This window comes from Protopterus annectens, chromosome 9.part0 (assembly GCF_019279795.1).
Source record: "Protopterus annectens isolate FY-2018-M chromosome 9.part0, PAN1.0, whole genome shotgun sequence".
Lineage (NCBI taxonomy): Eukaryota > Metazoa > Chordata > Ceratodontiformes > Protopteridae > Protopterus > Protopterus annectens.
Window position 1 is genome coordinate 1,220,635,830 of NC_056743.1, and position 15,414 is coordinate 1,220,651,243.

Consider the following 15,414-nt stretch of genomic DNA (forward strand, 5'->3'; position numbering starts at 1 on the left):
TTTAAAAAAACCCTGGATCACAAGAAGCTTGTTAACAGCTCACAGCCTTAATCCTGTGCACTACATTTGTTGAATGGAAAGTTATTTTTTTTACTTGCTGTCATCTTAGTGAAGATAAGTTTTCTGACCAAAATCCGGAGACACTTGCACCAAATCACTGAATGAATGAGCACTTCCAGGTTTGCTCCCCCCTGCAAGGCCCATGTTAACACGTGTTCCTGAGGTCGCAGCAGTAGGGAGGTTCTGTGTTCAGTATTTTACTCCTTCATGGTCCTGTTATTTCAGTGATTCATTCTGATCAGCCCTAGATTCTGGACTGTATACTTGCGGTCTTCAAAAAGATAATTGTACACCATTTTTTTTCCTTTACTCTCCCACGGCCGCATACTTTGGCACAGCCACCAGTTTTTATGCTTTACTGCTTCAACAAATGTGCAGCTGATCTTGACTTCACATGCAGAGGCTCTGTTTATGCTGGAAACTGTCATGTTTATCTGGCTAGTGTGGTTATCTCCCACCTCCACATTGTGCCCCCCCCCCCCAACCAGCTGTAACAGCAAAAAAAAAGTTCTCCAGGTTCAGCAAGTTACCCAACTTCGTGGTTTGTGTGACCTGCTTTTCCAGTAATTTTAGAAAGGTTTTTATAAGGCTTTTGTGAAACTGTTAATTTACATATTTAAATCCTTAACTAAAAAATCTCATTGGAATGGAAGGGTGCCGTGTAGTAATAAAGTAAATTGTATCCGCTTGCTTACCTGTCAGTTGCCTCATCAGTATATCAGCATGGGTTAACTGTTTACTGACACGTGATTTGTAAAGACATAGATTTGCTCAAAGTCCGCAAATATTTTTTTCTGACTTGTGCTTACCTTTGATTAGGTAGAACTGTGGAGACTGAAAGGATAACATGTCCACAATCCCAACTATAAAATTTGTTTTAAATTATTTGTGATAAATACCTGCAAATTTATGGAGAAGTCACAAGCTCATGAATGCATTTTTGATTTAAGTGCTGATAGTGTGTGCAGTCTTCTAAGAGTTCAAGATGATAGTTCCTTTGAGATGCACCATAACTGTATGGAGCTAGATAGACACGGGTCATACTATAATGCAGTACATCTTTTAGTACTCATTCCATATGCAAGTTTTCTGAATAGGAAAATAAATGGTGATACACTAACCAGAGCCTTTTTAGTAGAAAATGTGGAGCAGTTGAGTTGCATAATATGCTAATGGAACAGTCACAGAAACTGTAGTCACTGTTTAGCAAGAGAGGTAATTAGAACTTCATGTAAAATTAAATTCAGGGAGATGAAACTAAGAAAGTGAGAAAATGGAGTACTAAATCCTATTGTATTAGTGAAGAATGTGAATGTCTTTTGTTCCTTGTCTATAAGAAATGTATGGCTGACTAAACAAAATAGCCTTGTTTTTATAAGCAGTGCACAGTTACAGAGACAAGGGCTCATTGCTGCTGGAAGTCTAGATTTAGTATTCAGTTCAGGCTGTGTGGGTGGTAGGAGAAAAAGAAGGCAGGCGCGAGAAGCCTAGGATGAGCTTCCCCTTTCCAGGGCACAAGGTCGAGTTCCCTGGCAGATGCTAGCAGTTCAGCACTTTAATCAGTAGTTACTCAGTGTTGTGATGTTATGTGGTACAGTAGGGTGAAAAGTAGAAAAACAACACCTCCTTCCGGTACGGTATTTGAGTCAAACTCAGCAGCAGATTTATAGCAGACGCACCATGCCATTCTTGCATGGGTGGGGAGGATGCTGGCCAGATGTCTCTTAACATTTCACATGCTGGAGTGATCTTCAGCAAAATTAATCCTTTATCAGCGTCTGGAATTTGGGACATGTTTGATTAACTGTCTTCAATGAGAACATGAAGGTATCAGATCAGTCAGTCCAAAAAAATCATGACTGCCTGCAGATACCTTAAAAAACTGCTTTCAAAGGACTGATATGCTCTCTGTTCAGATGTGAAACCATACCTCTCAACCCGCAGACACTGAAAGTAGACCCTTGGAAGTAGGTACAGCCAGCCAGCCAAAAATCCAGGCATCTAATATAAAATTTGAATGCTGATCATCTAGTTTTTCTGTACGTTAGACAGTTCACGTACTTCCAAAAATAGATAGTTCATGTGCAGTGGATAAAGTGAGGCAGAGGTATATTCCTCCAAAGTAGGGACACTGGAAAGGTTTGACTGAAACTTGGAAAGTTTGTACAGCAAGTCTTCTGATGTGAAGACTCCAACATTTTTTAAGTAGGTATTGTTGCAGTTTGTTTTTATTTATTTTTTTTTTGTAAATATGCATGCTAAAACTGGTTATGGGAGCATATGATGGATAACATTTGTAGTGAACATAGTGTTGAGTGTACTGTGTGAGGCTGAGTCACCTGTGCAGCCCGTGCTCCTAGATTGCCCGTGAGAAAGAACACTTGTGTACATTTGGCTTGCCCATTCAACAGTTGTATAAAAATAAATAAATTATACGAATGCAGAGGATCTTAATGTAAAAGGAAAGAAGTATGGATAAATGCCCTCGATTTAATGGCAGAATAAGGACAAGGCATGACTGGGTTGGTACTTTTCAGTTTTTCAGGCATGACTGGGTTGGTACTTTTCAGTTTTTCTATTTGTGTATCACTTTGTGACTAGAGTTCACAGCTTTTGGTACCAATAAACCCTAAATTTGTTGGGGGCACCCCTGCTCCAGAGGTGGGGCTCCAAATGAGATGTTGATACATGTTGTTTTTAAAGGCTTAACACAAAACCCATCCATCTTGTGATATAGCTGTTAAAAAGTTTCTTGAAATAACAGCTTATCTAGTACTGTTGCATATTTAAAAGGTTAGATGTGTAACAGTGATTCTTACTGGATAAGAAATCTGAAAGGCTACCCCTTCTTGTATAACTTAAAATTCACTCACACCCCTGTAATGAAAATTAAATTACAGTTTTTAGTACACAGGATGGCCTTAACTAGATGGGTAACATTTATGTTAAGAAGTTATTAGCTCTGTGGCATAGAGTGATAGAGGTCTTGACTGTACTTCCGACAAACTCAGTTTAGTTAGCTCTCCCAGTGTTGAGGAGCTGAAGGGGACAGACGAAGAATGAGAGGTCTGAACCTGCTTGCTTCTCTCAGAGTGAGAGGCTGAGGGGGTGTATACTTCTCCTGAGCATCTTGGAGATTAGTGTCTGAGAGAGACGTTTGCTTCAAGAGGAGTTGGGGTGTCTGCGGGCATACATCAGTCACAGAAGCAAGTGGCAATCTCATGCAGTGCTCATTGTATACCAAACCCTGTTGGCATTTTTGTATTGTGTGTGTGCGTGCAAAAAAAAAAAAAATGGTAGGACAAAAGAAAAACCCTGCTACCTTGGGCAGATGACAGCATCACACCAAGTACGTTCACCCTTCAACCAGAGGGTACAACTAGGCCAGTAGATCGGCTGGAGCAAGGCTTGATGGCTAGAGGGGGATCAGAACAAAAAAAATAAAGTGAGGGAAGAAAAGCTTTATGAATAGGGCTTCATTATTTTAGTAAATCTGCTGTATTCCTGCCATGGCTGCTAAACCTGATGTAGATGATTGGCCCTGGTAATTGCCAAATCATTTAAAGATATTTGCAGTGAAAAAGATAAATCCACATTGTCATCATTCAGGCCTGATGCATCTTTTTAAACTGACTGTCACAATGCAGAGCTTTGTCATTTCAGTAAAGATGTGAGTCATTGAGCCTTTTAACTATGGTTGTTTACTGGGATGTGCTCCAGTGTCTCCGTGAATGTATAAAATGGGATGTTCTTCATGTTTCACTGTTGCAGTCATTGCATTTGGGTCATCTGCCGGCAGGTTGCCCTCAGTCGGCCTGAATTCCAAAGTCTTGGGTCCTGTGTCAGTTGCTGTCTTCTCTTCCATGATGTCAGGTCGTCAGGGGTATAAAACATGCAGCCGACGTCATTTTCTTTAGTCTTTCTTGCCGCGTGGTGCCTGAAGCAGAAGCATTTTGCAAGTGCCGGTGGCTGACTACTGAAATAGCCCCGTTTGAATTTCAGAACCGAAGTCTTCAATAAAGCTAGGTAACCCGTTGGGGAAACTTTTTTCTTGCTTTTTACCGATGTCAGAAAAAGTTAATAATTGTATTACTTGTGGGAAGCAAATACCTCATAAGGATTTACATTTATACTGTATTCCTTGCCTAGGCCCTGATCACAACGTGCCTGGCTGTTTGTTTTGTGCTAGATTTAACCTGCACTATTAAACGTCGGTATATTTTTGCATCTAAGTATTTTGGAAACAGATTTAAATACCCAGAGATGTCGGATGGCAATCCAACTACCGGAGTACATAAAAAATGCAAAGAAAAGGACAGAGAAAGGCAGTCAAGCTCCAAAACCGACAGCGAAGCTTCTCCTAAGCCAGTCGCCGATTCTCCAGTACTCAGTGAGGCGCTTTCACAGCCCCTGATACCCGCTACCTTCGAGTCACAGGCCTCTACCGACACCCATGTGGAGTCCAGCATGCTGCAAGATACATCCGTCGGTCCAATACCTTGAGTATCTCCCTCAGATGGATCCAGAGCCGCTGAGCAGGCACCGGCTTCTGAGGGTGTATTCAGACCATAACATTTTTACATCAAACTGACGAAAGCTGCAAAACCAAAGGCAAAGACCCCTTCTAAAACTAAAAAAAACTATGCCTGAGCCATGTGCACAGGCCTGTTTGCCTAAAAAACAGATTATCAAAATGGCTGAAGACCTTATTACCTTGATCAATGGTACCCATCCCCCTCCAGATAAGAGGCCTAGGCAAGACACTGACTATGAATCTTCAGATCAGGTTTCTATTTCTTCTGATTCCTCTTCTGATCAGGAATTATCTTTACCTCCCTATGAGGATTCTGATGCTGAGGAGTCTATACCTTCTGCATCTCCTCCGGAAGATTATTCATTTGGAGAAACCTTGCATACTTTGAGGGAGCATTTTCACTGGGAGAGTCAAGACTTCTCAGAATCAAAAAAGAGTCTCAGGGATTTCCTCCTCCTCCCTCGACACAAGCCTTTAGCCATTCCCCCTGTGTTAGACATTGTGGATGATGTTTTTTCGGAGTCTAGCCTGACCCCTGACTCTCTACCTCCAGCTCCCAGTAAGCCTGACAGGTATTACAGCGTCCCTGACTCTCATAAATTATTTAAAAACCCTGCTGCTGATCCTGAAACTATTTCACAGGGTCCTAAGGGAGTTAAGGCCTCAACAGCAAAAAACCTTATCCCCTCCAACAAAGTTTCCAGGGCGCTGGACAGATGGGGAAAAAAGGTTTATACATCTGCAACCTTGGCAATCAGGGCCTTAAACTTGTCAATTTCGTATGCTTAAGTACCAACAACATGTTATGGGATTGTTGAAACAGAAAATGATGTTGATTTCAGAATGTGCAGAAAGTAAGGAATTGCAGGAATTATTGCATGCAGCTGAACAAGTTGGAAAGCATACTTTGCAATGTGGTTTTGATTCTTTAGAGGCCTCCTGCAGGGCCGCAGTTACTGGATCTGTGATTAGGAGGCATGCCTGGTTAAAGGAACAAAATTTGCCTGATCATGTTAAAGCTAAATTGCTAGCTGCACCTTTACAGTGTGATTCTCTGTTTGGTATAAGGCAGAAGAGGTTTTAAAGAAAATGGAAGACAAAGCTATTTCTATGCAAACTGTTAAAGATTTCTTACAAGTGCAGCCACCCAGATTCAGTAGACACTGGCCTACTGTGTCAGACGGAGCTCAAAGGGGCAAATCCAGATGCCCTAAGGGTTCCAGGTACCAGGTTCAAGACTCGTACAGGTCAAAGCAATGGGGCGCATCCACCTCCAAATCTGGAGGAGATAAAGTGCAAATTTACAGAAAGCAACCCCAATGACTTCCCTCTGCCTACACCAAGTACTTGTCTTTTGGCAGCACCCATAGGGGGAAAATTAGCACTTTTTGCTCAAAATTGGCAGTTAATAACCCAGGGCAAGTGGGTACTGAACATCGTATCACAGGGATACAGATTCCATTTCCACACTCTGCCATTGACAAATGGTTGGCCAGACCTGCCAAAAAAACAATGGGCCAGAGGCACAGAAACAGGTTATGTCCCCTCATGGATATGGGTGCCATTCAGATAGTACCAGAACAGGAAAAAGGACAAGGTTTTTACTCAAGACTGTTCTTGGTACCCAGAAAGGACAAGGCCTGGCGGCCAATACTGGATTTATCGATTTTGAACACATACCTGGACATTCCAAAATTCAAAATGCTCACTTTGCAACAGCTTCTGCCCATGCTGGGCAAGAATGCTTGGCTGGTGACTTTAGACTGAAGAGGCATACCTGCATGTCCCAGCAAGACAGTCGTGCAGAAGATACCTCAGATTCAAGGCTGGCTTAATGCATTACCAATTCTCTGCACTGCCCTTTGGCTTATCTACTGCGCCCAGGGTCTTTACAAAGTGCCTGGCACCAGTAATTGCATTTTGCAGACAAAAAAGTGTTAAAATATATCTTTACTTGGACGACTGTCTCATTCAAGCAGAGAACAAGGGCACTCTTCTACGACACCTGGCGTTTGTGAAAAGGGTTCTAGCATGCCTAGGGTACACAATAAATGAAAAGAAATCGCAATTGGCACCCTCTCAAAAGATAACATTCCTGGGTGCAAGCTTGCATACAACTGCCCAGATGGCTTACCTCACGCCAGACAAACAAAGGCAACTGACTACTTACTTCAAACTGGAAGACAAATTCTGCAGGCTCTGGGCTTCATGGCATCCTGCATCCTACTAATTTCTTATCCAAGACTACATATGAGGAAGCTTCAATGGTACCTAAAAAGTTTATGGAGTCAGCATTCACACAGTCTTGAAACCTTGATTCCTCTCATCCCCTGCCTGCAACAGGAGTTTCTATGGTGGGCAAAGGCCTGTCCCCAAAACATGGGACGGCCCTTCACTCTACCCCCTGCCAGCCAAACCTTAACAACAGATGCACCAGATTATGCCTGGGGGGCCCACATGGCAGGAAGATGCATTCAGGGCATATGGGCACCAAATCAAATGCATCTACATATCAACCAGAAAGAGATGCTAGCTGTTCAAAATGTCCTAACAGCCTTCAAGGACTTGCTTCATCCAGGACAACTACTGATAAAGACTGGCAATACCACAGTCATGTGATATATAAACAAGCAAGGGAGCACGCACTGATATACCCCCTTTGCAGATTAGCCATGGCACTGTGGGACACAGCTTTGACCTACCAGATAAATCTTCAAGCTCAATTCCTGCCAGGAAAACAGAACACTCTGGCAGACAATTTAAGCAAAAACCTTATGGATCCTCACGAGTGGAAACTAAATCCACAAGTATTCAGCATGATAACAGAGAAATGGGGGAGCCCAGGCATAGCTCTATTTGCCTCTCCTCAAAATTATCAACTGAAAAGATTCTGCACAAGGACTTATCACAGACAAGCATGGAAAGTGGACGCCCTATCTTTCACTTGGAAAAACCTGTCAGTTTACACCTTTCCTCCTCTGCCTCTTCTACCCAAGGTCCTCCTAAAAGTCAGACAAGAGAAGCCAAAGATGATATTAATTGCCCCGGACTGGCCCTGCCAGTACTGGTACCCAATCCTAAGGAACTTGTCTCAATACCCAGCTTGGACCTTGCCTCAGAGAACACAACTACTGTCCCAGCAAAACAATCAGATACTGCACAATCAACTACAGACTCTGAACCTGGCAGCATGGCTAATCATGTAATCATACCAACGACACCTCTCAGTAAAGCTGTGATTTATGTCATTTTGGAAGCCGGAAGGCCTAGTACTAGAAAATCTTATGCTGACAAATGGAAGAGATTTTGTGCTTGGAATCAAGCACAAGGAACTGATACAGCAGAACCGCATATTCCTCAGATATTACAATACCTAACTGAGATGTTTGACAAAGGCCTATCTTTCTCATCAATCAAAATCCATGCCTCTGCCATTTTGGCTCATTACAATACAGAGCCACCAATCTTTTCTCATCCCTTACTAAAGCAGTATCTTAGAGGATCCAAAAACCTAAGGCCTCCTAGATCACCATTACCTGCATGGGACCTCAATTATGTGTTGGAAAAGCTCACCCTGCCTCCATTTGAACCAGCAGCTACCGCTGATATAAAGTTCTTATCATGGAAGACAGCTCTGCTACTAGCAATTACTTCAGCAAGAAGGGTTTCAGAGCTACAGGCCCTCATGGCTGTAGAGCCTTTTATCATATTTTACCCAGACAGGGTGTCTCTGAGGAGGAAATCCTACTTTTTTGCCTAAGGTGGTTTCCAGTGTGGCTCTTAACCAAACAATTCATCTGCCATCTTTTTATCCAAATCCGCAGAACAAAGGGGAGAGAATTCTGCATTCCTTGGACATACACAGACAGCTAAGATTCTACTTGAGCAGGATAAAAGCTCTAAGAAAAACTGAGCAATTACTAGTGTCATATGCTGCAGGATCAGAAGGAAAGGCGATCTCAAAGCAGACTATTTCAAAGTGGATAAGCCACTGCATCCATTTCTGCTACTCGCACCATGGTAAACCTATGCCCAAGGGCAGTTAGGTCTCATTCCACCAGAGCTGCAGCTACTTCTGCAGCCTTTCTCAAAGGAGTGCCAACCAAAGACATTCTAGAGGTTGCTACTTGGAGTTCTGTTCACACCTTTACAAAGCATTACCATTTGCCTCTCTACTCTAAGTCCAGGGCAGGCTTTACCACTGCAGTGCTGCAGGGCCTTATAGCCGCACCTAATGCTGTTTAGCTCCAGCCTCCCAATCATAGCTTTGGGATTCTACCCAAATGTAATCACTGCAACAGTGAAACACGAAGAACATAGTGCAGTTGTGTACACTTACCATAAATGTAGATGTTCGAATGTATTCACTGTTGCAGTCCAGGTTACCCTCCCGCCATCCCCCTGTCATTCTACGGTTTATCTTTCTTTCTCTGTCTTCTACAACCTATGTGGTGTATTTGCTTGTAGATTAAGGAAAAGTTTATATTGATGCATGTATATATATGTGTTTATATATATATATATGTGTGTGTGTGTGTGTGTGTGTGTGTGTGTGTGTGTATATATATATATATATATATATATATATATCTATATATATAATATTGCTACCTTTTTGGGGGGCACCTGACAGCGGGGTAAGAAAAACTAAACAAAATGGCGTCGGCTGCATGTTTTATACCCCTGACTACCTGACGTAATGGAAGAGAAGATAGCAACCGATATAGGATCCAAGACTTTGGAATTCAGGCTGAGTGAATATACTCAGAACATCTACATTTAAGGTAAGTGTACACAACTGTACTTTATTGGACAAGGAATGAATGTATTCCATTTAAATGGAGTGTAATTAATGTTTACCATGTTTGTGGTAACAGTACGTCCTATTTTGGCTAATGCTGACTAATGATTATATATTTTACACTTTTGTTGGGGGGGGTGTTAATGGGCTGCATGTTAGTTGAATCTTATTACATACATAGATTCATAGACTGTTACTAGGCTAATGACCCAAGGGGTCTTTGTAAGCCTAACCAAGTTTTCCCAGAAGAATAGTGATGGTCCTTAATCCAAATACGACATTAAGGGACAGATGTTTATAAGCTACCTCTGTCCATAAGGGACATTGGTGCCAGGCCCAGTGTAAATTTCCTATTCCCCCATCCAGTTGTCTAACTTGTAGTTAAACTGGGTACTAGACATACTCAGCTTCATATGAATGAGAAGCCTGTTCCATAAGAGGGGCGGGGCATGGGACATACATCTGTCTCTCCAGCATGTTCTGTTTAAGTCACAGAAAAAATTCAAGTCCCTAGACCTTGTATTTTTGGTACTTTTTGACTTATGAATATGTAGGAGAATCAGAAGTGTGGGGTTTGCGAATGCCATGTAAGCCAGGCATAGATTACTCACCACACTCAGTAGGAGAATGAGTAGAGGGAAAGGACTTTAAGGGACTCTGCATAAGGCAGGTTTGTTACGCCTTGTATTCTTTTTGCAAGGAACTTTTGAGATTGCTCTAGTTGCTACATATGCCTGATCAGGTATACACCAAAGGAAGTATTGTACTCTATGATTAGTCTGATAAGGAAGGAGTACAGTGGGGATAATGACCTCTTTAGACCTTGATGCCATGCCCTTACTTATAAGTTGCTTAACATAAAAAGATTTCCTCACCACTGTGGCCACGTGGTAGTCGAAAGTAAGGCTACTGTCTATGTATATACCTAGATCCCTGACCAGTGGGTCTGCTCTTAGGATTGTATTATCAACATGGTAATTAGCCACGGTGGTCGATTTCCCAAAGTGTACAATTATGCATTTCTTTGCATTGAGTTTAAGACCATGACTTTGGCACCTAGTAATCAGAGATAGAACTTCTTGAAGAATGCATGTGTCTGCAGGGGAGTTGATGTTGGCCCCCAGCTTGTAATCATCTGCAAACTTAATCAGCATTAAACCTTCAGCTTTTATTTTCATTTCAGTGAAATAGATGCCAAAAAGGTGCAGGCTCAATACTGAACCCCGTGGGACTCTGCTAGTGACTGGCTCTTAGTGGAGGTGGCTTCACCTGTTTTGACATTCTGGGTCCTACCATTGAGACAGCTGGCTATCCTTTGGGTGATAAAAAGGGTTTGTACCTAAATTAGTGAGCTGGTCTATAATGCATGAGGTGGGGTATTATATCAAAAGCCTTGGCAAGGTCATGGTAAGCTGTATGCACAGTCTTACTATCATCCAGTGCTTTGGTGATCCTCTCAAAAAATCCACCAGACTTAATAGGCATAACCTTCTTTTAACGAAGCTAAACTGTGTTGGGTCAAGCATTTGTAGGTTACCTATGTCCTAATTTATCACGTCCATGATAATTCTTCCATGGCCTTGCATATGAGGCTGGCAAGACCTATGGGCATGTAGTTACCCGGATCAGTGGCTGGACCTCCTTTATGCAAGGGAATGACTGTAGCCATCTTCCATTCCTTGGGCACAAATCCTGACTTGAAGGCTCCAGTTGAAAAGTGATTCAACTGGACCAGAGAGGTCATGTTTCATGCTATTTATTTAACATCCCAGGATGTTATCAGTGCCCATCGATGCAGTGTTTTTGGCCTTGGAAATTGCATTAATGTCCTGTTCTGTAATAATAGTTGGGAGGATTATGTTATATGGTATTTCCTTTGGACTATCGGGAGGGGGGGGATTTGAGCTGAACCTGTCAGCCAAAAAGTTGACAAAGGCCTCCGGTTCAGTGTGGCTGATGCCATTTACAATAAGCTCTGTGCATTGTTGTGTATTTCCTCTGAGGTTATGGACATAGCTGTAGAAAGCTTTGTGGTTCTCCATTGCCTGAGAAGCTATTTTTTTCTTTAAGTTTAGCCTTTGAAGTATTAATTAACACTCTTAGCCGCCTGTTTAGATTGGTCAGGCAGCTTTTAGTATGTATGGCTTTGATGTTCATCGTGCTATACTGCTGTAGTCATCACACTTGGGTTATCCTGTCGTCAGGCGGTCCCGCAGTCGGCCGAATCCCAAAGTCTTGGTATGGCGTCGGTTGTCGTTGCCTCTTCCCTGACGTCAGTGCGACACGGGTATAAAAGAGACAGCCGATGCCATTTTCTCCAGTCTTTCTTGCCGCGCGGTGCCCGAAGCAGAAGCACTTCGCAAGTGCCGGTCGACCAGCTCCTGAAATTTTTGAATCGAGTTTCAGCCTGAAGTCTTCTCTAAAGCTAAGTACCCCGTTGGGGAAACTTTTCTTGCCTCAGACCGATGTCAGACAAAGTTAATAATTGTATTTCTTGTGGGAAGCAAATACCTCATAAGGATTTTCATTCTTATTGTATTCCTTGCCTAGGCCCAGACCACGACGTCTCTGGTTGTCGGTTCTGTGCTAGGTTCAACAAACGTACAATAAAGCATTGGGCAGAATTCGCCCAGCATTATTTTGGCAGAAAATTTAACTATAGCATTATGTCGGAGCAACCAACATCAGCAATGATTAAAAAAACGCAAAGATAAGGACTGGCAGTCAAGGCCAAGACCAGATACCGAGGCCTCAGCAAGGCCTGACGCCGGTTTTCAGCGAGGCGCCTTCGCAGTCCCTGACTACCGCCGATTCAGAATTTCTGACGGCATCCCAAACCGAAACCGTTGGGCCACAGGATCCGGTTCCACCTCACTCCTCGGACGCCAGCCCTGACGGGGATCTGGAAACTTTGAATAGACCTTCGGTCTCCGAGGGTGTTTTCAAACCGACAACTGCCTCTGCCAAGCCTTATGCTAAGCTCAAAGCCCCCTTGAAAGTTAGAAAACCGGGGCCACACCCACTCCCACACCCCCCACAGGCCCCTATGCCTAAAAAAACAGATGCTTAAGATGGCCGAGGATTTAATTACCCTTATCAGGGGATCCCAACCCCCACTTGACAAAAGGCCTAGACTGGAGGAAGATTATCCTTCCTCTGACCAAGCATCCATTTCCTCAGGCAACTCTGACGACCAGGATTACTCCTTCCCTCCTTATGAAGACTCAGATGCTGAAGAGTCCATTCCCTCTGTCTCCCCCCCCTGAAGACTACTCTTTTGGGGAAACTTTACACACCATGAGGGAACACTTCCACTGGGGAAGGCCAAGATGACTCTGACTCCAAGAAAAGACTCCGTGAGTTTCTTCTTCTTCCACAAATTAGACCCCTGGCAATTCCTCCTGTTTTAGACATTTTGGATGATGTTTTCTCTGAATCCAGTGTAAACCCAGATTCCTTAATTCCAGCTCCAGCTAAACCAGACAGATACTACCGAGTTCCAGATGCTCATAAGTTTCTATACAAAAGCCCTAATGCAGACCCCGAGACCATTTCCCAGGGTCCCAAAGGGGTTAAGGCCTCTACTGCTAAGAATCCACACCCTTCTGAAAGAGATTCCAGAGCATTAGAAAGATGGGGAAAGAAAGTGTATACTTCTGCCACTTTGGCCATGAGGGCATTAAACTGCCAATTCCACATGCTAAAGTACCAACAGTATTTGATTACACAGTTAAAGCAGAAGCTGATCCCTCAGACAGATCAACTAGATTTGAAAGAGATACAGGATTTGCTGCATGCAGCAGAACAAGTGGGAAAACATACCTTACAGTGTGGTTTTGATTCATTGGAAGCCTCATGTAGAGCAGCTGTCACAGGGTCTGTCATACGTAGGCATGCTTGGCTTAAAGAACAAGCCTTACCAGAACATGTCAAAGCAAAGTTATTGGATGCCCCATTGCAGAAAGATGTGTTATTTGGTGTCAAAGCAGAGGAAGTTTTGAAGAAAATGGAAGAAAAGGCAAAATCTATGCAAACACTTAGATTTTTTACAGGTACAACCTCCTCGTTTCAGCAGAAACTGGCCATCAAAAAACTGGTCCTTTCCTGCATCAGACAGGACCCCAAAGAGGTAGGTACAGGCGCCCAAGGGGCAGAGGCCAGCCACAAGGTTCTTTCAGGCCTAGACAATGGCATACAGCAACTCAAAGAGGTGGAGACGAAAGATCTCAACCTTTCAGGAAACAAACACAATGACTTCCCTCTTCACCTGCCAAGCAAAATTGCCCTGGCAGCACCTTTGGGAGGGAAACTGGCTCTATTTCCACAAAATTGGCGCATCATAACAAAGGACAAATGGATTCTGGACATTATTACCCGAGGCTACAGATTTCATTTCCACACTTTACCTCGGATGAGAGGCATGCCAAATCTGCCTTCAAACCAATGGGCAGAGGCTCAAAAGCAAATTTCAGCTCTCATGGATATGAAAGCAATTCAAAAGGTACCTACAAAAGAGCAAGGTCAAGGTTTTTACTCAAGACTATTTCTAGTCCCAAGAAAGGACAAAGCCTGGAGGCCCATCTTAGACCTCTCAATTCTGAACACATACCTGGAGGTACCCAAATTCAAAATGCTCACTCTACAGCAGCTCCATCCCATGCTGGGCAAGGAGTCTTGGCTGGTAACGTTGGACCTCAGAGGCATACCTGCATGTCCCTATCAGACAAGATTGCAGAAGATACCTCAGATTTTTGGCAGGTACAACGCATTATCAATTCTCTGCACTGCAATTTGGCTTATCTACTGCGCCCAGAGTATTTACGAAATGCCTGGCATCAGTAATTGCATATTGCAGACAACGAGGGATACAAATTTACCCATATCTGGACGACTGCCTGATCCAAGCGGACAGCAAGGACATTCTCTTACAGCATCTGGCTTTTGTAACACAGCTGCTCAGTTACCTAGGGTACACAGTAAACAAAAAGAAGTCAAAACTAATACCCTTGCAACAAATAATATTCCTGGGTGCCAGCTTAAATACAACGGCCCAGATGGCTTACCTCACGCCAGACAAACAAAAGCAGTTGACTCAATACTTCAAAAAGATAGTAACTTTTAACCCAGCTCACTGCAAGGAAAATCCTGCAGGCATTGGGGTTCATGGCATCATGCATTCAACTAATCCCATATGCAAAGCTGCATATGAGAAAATTACAATGGTACCTGAAAAGTGTATGGTCTCAACACAGGCGCAGCCTCGAAACAAATATACCTATCATTTCCTGCCTTCAAAAAGAGTTCCTATGGTGGGCTCAAGCATGTCAAACAAACAAGGGTCTTCCTTTCGTCTTACCTCCAGCAAACCAAACCATGACAACAGATTCTTCAGACTACGCCTAGGGAGCACACATGACAGGACAGTGCATACAGGGCAAATGGTCTGCAAAACAAATGCACCTTCACATCATCCAAAAGGAGATGCTACCTGTGCAAAATGCCCTGACAGCCTTCAAGGACCTCTTGCATCCAGGACAACTTCTAATAAGGACAGACAACACCACAATTATGTGGTACATAAACAAACCGGGAGAAACACACTCCTACCCTTTATGCAGACAGGCTATGACCTTATGGAACACGGCTTTGACCTACCAAGTACAACTACAAGCACAATTCCTGCCAGAAAAGGAAAACATATTGGCAGACGAATTAAGCAGAAGCATGGCAGACCCCCACGAGTGGAGACTACACCCACAAGTATTTTCAATGATAACTCAAAGATGGGGATGTCCAGACATAGATCTATTTGCATCCCCCAACATTTGCCAATTACAAAAATTCTGCACAAGGACTTATCACTCCCTAGCCTGGAAAGTGGACGCTCTATCATTCAGTTGGACAACACTGACAGTCTATGCCTTCCCTCCACTACCTCTGTTGACCAAGGTATTACTGATGGTCAGATCAGAGAGACCACAAATGATCCTCATTGCTCCGGACTGGCCACGCCAGCACT